This window comes from Arachis duranensis, chromosome 3 (genome assembly GCF_000817695.3).
Source record: "Arachis duranensis cultivar V14167 chromosome 3, aradu.V14167.gnm2.J7QH, whole genome shotgun sequence".
Lineage (NCBI taxonomy): Eukaryota > Viridiplantae > Streptophyta > Magnoliopsida > Fabales > Fabaceae > Arachis > Arachis duranensis.
In genome coordinates this window covers 15,027,921-15,030,861 of record NC_029774.3, presented here as the reverse complement: position 1 = coordinate 15,030,861, position 2,941 = coordinate 15,027,921, and the positions used below count along the sequence as shown (strand labels likewise).

The 2,941-nt window shown below is 41.9% G+C and overlaps 1 non-coding gene across 1 annotated transcript; it reads left to right on the top strand.

Annotated features, from left to right (window-relative positions):
- The first annotated feature begins 2,837 nt into the window (after positions 1–2,837).
- Positions 2,838–2,941, top strand: LOC127746347 (small nucleolar RNA R71). Its single transcript, XR_008007966.1, has one exon. It is a non-coding gene; the product is annotated as a small nucleolar RNA R71 (small nucleolar RNA).

Genomic DNA, 2,941 nt, shown 5'->3' with positions numbered 1-2,941 from the left:
TATGTCTCTTCCTTGCCTCTGTTGCTTGATCCCTAGTAATTTTGGTGCTCCTATCCTTAGTTGCTCCCAATAATTGTGTGGAGGAGAATGTATCCCCTGAGGTATCTCAGGGATCTCTTGATTTGCAGTCAAATGTTCTACCACTGAGCTATAGACCCTTGAGATGAATCTCTCAATCTCCTATGACTCGGAGGTGGAAGCTTTTGTCTTCCCTTTCCTCTTTCTAGAGGTTTCTCTGGCCTTAGGTGCCATCAATGGTTATGGAAAAACAAAAAAGCTATGCTTTTACCACACCAAACTTAGAATGTTGCTCGCCTTCGAGCAAAAGAAGAAAGAATAGAAGAAGAAGAAGATATGGAGAAGATGGAGGGATGTTTGTATTCGGCTATATCGGTGGGATTGGGTGGGAAAGAATTTTGAATTTTGAATGTAGGTGGGGTTTATGGGAAAGAGTGGATGGATGTGAGTGGTGAAGAGGTGATGGGGAAGAGAGATTGAAGTGATTGGTGAAGGGTTCTTGGGAAAGGGTTTTATAGGATTATGAGGAGGGAAGGTGAGTGGAGGTAGGTGGGGATCCTGTGGGGTCCACAGATCCTGAGATGATCCTATGGGGTCCACAGATCCTGAGATATCAAGGATTTACATCCCTGCATCAATTAGGCATGTAGAATGCCTTTGCATACAATTCTGGCGTTTAGACGCCATATTGATGCTTGTTTTGGGCGTTCAATGCCCATGTGCAGCATGTATCTGGCGTTGAACGCCAGTTCCATGCTTGTTTTTGGCGTTCAGTGCCAGCTCTCCTCAGGGTATATTCCTGGTGTTCAAATGCCAGGATGCTGCTTGTTTCTGGTGTTCAACGCCAGATCCATGCTCTGTTCTGGCGTTGAACGCCTGCCAGATGCTCCTTACTGGCGTTTAAACGCCAGTAAGTCCTTCCTCCAGGGTGTGATTTTTCTTCTGCTATTTTTGATTCTGTTTTTAATTTTAGTATTTTTTTGTGACTCCCATGATCATGAACCTAATAAAACACAAAATAACAATAAAAATAAAAATAAAATTTAGATAAATAAAAATTGGGTTACCTCCCAATAAGCGCTTCTTTAATGTCAATAGCTTGACAGTGGGCTCTCAAGAAGCCTCACAGGTGATCAGGTCAATGTTGTAGACTCCCAACACCAAACTTAGAGTTTGGATGTGGGGATTCAACACCAAACTTAGAGTTTGGCTGTGGCCTCTCAACACCAAACTTAGAGTTTGATTGTAGGGGCTTTGTTTGACTCTATACTGAGAGAAGCTGTTCATGCTTCCTCTCCATTGTCAAAGAAAAAGATCCTTGAGCCTTAAACATAAGGTAGTCCCCATTCAATTGAAGGACTAATTCTTCTCTATTAACATATATCACAGCTTCTGCTGTGGCTAGGAAATGTCTTCCAAGGATGATGCATTCATCCTCCTCCTTCCTAGTGTCTAAGATTATGAAATCAGTAGGGATGTAAAGGCCTTTAACCTTCACTAACACGTCCTCTACTAATCTATAAGCTTGTCTTACTGACTTGTCTGCCATTTGTAATGAGAATATGGCAGGTTATACCTCAATGATCCCCAGCTTCTCCATTACAGAGAGTGGCATAAGATTTATGCCTGACCCCAGGTCACACAGAGCTCTTTCATAGATCATGGTGCCTATGGTGCAGGGTATTATGAATTTACCAGGATCTTATTTATTTTGAGGTAAAGTTTGCTGAACCCATGTATCTAGTTCACCAATGAGCAAGGGAGGTTCACCTTCCCAAGTCTCATTACCAAATAACTTGGCATTCAGCTTCATGATAGCTCCTAGATATTGAGCAACTTGCTCTCCAGTTACATCTTCATCCTCTTCAGAGGAAGAATAGTCTTCAGAGCTCATGAATGATAGAAGGAGGTTTAATGGGATCTCTATGGTCTCTATGTGAGCCTCAGATTCCTTTGGGTCCTCAATAGGGAACTCCTTCTTGGTTGGGAGACGTCCCATGAGGTCTTCCTCATTGGGATTCATGTCCTCCCCTTCTTCCTTGCATTCGGCCATATTGACTATATCAATGGCCTTGCACTCTCTCTTTGGATTCTCTTCTGTATTGCTTGGGAGAGTACTAGGAGGAGTTTCAGTGACTTTCTTACTCAGCTGGCCTACTTGTGCCTCCAAATTTCTTATGGAGGACCTTGTTTCACTCATGAAACTTAAAGTGGCCTTAGACAGATCAGAGACTAAGTTTGCTAAATTAGAGGTGCTTTGCTCAGAATTCTCTGTTTGTTGCTGAGAAGATGATGGAAAAGGCTTGCTATTGCTAAGCCTATTTCGCCCACCATTATTAAAGCCTTGTTGAGGCTTTTGTTGATCCCTCCATGAGAAATTTGGATGATTTTTCCATGATGAATTATAGGTGTTTCCATAAGGTTCACCCATGTAATTTACCTCTGCCATTGCAGGGTTCTCAGGATCATAAGCTTCTTCTTCAGAAGATGCCTCTCTAGTACTGTTGGATGCATTTTGCCATCCATTCAGACTTTGAAAAATCATGTTGACTTGCTGAGTCAACATTTTGTTCTAAGCCAATATGGCATTCAGAGCATCAATTTCAAGAACTCCCTTCCTTTGAGGCGTCCCATTGTTCACGGAATTCCTTTCAAAAGTGTACATGAACTGGTTATTTGCAACCATGTCAATAAGTTCTTGAGCTTCTGCAGGTGTTTTCTTTAGGTGAATGGATCCACCTGTAGAATGGTCCAGTGACATCTTAGAGAACTCAGATAGACCATAATAGAATATATCTAATATGGTCCATTCTGAAAAAATGTCAGAAGGACACTTTTTGGTCATCTGCTTGTATCTTTCCCAAGCTTCATAGAGGGATTCACCATCTTTTTGCTTGAAGGTCTGAACATCCAATCTAAACTT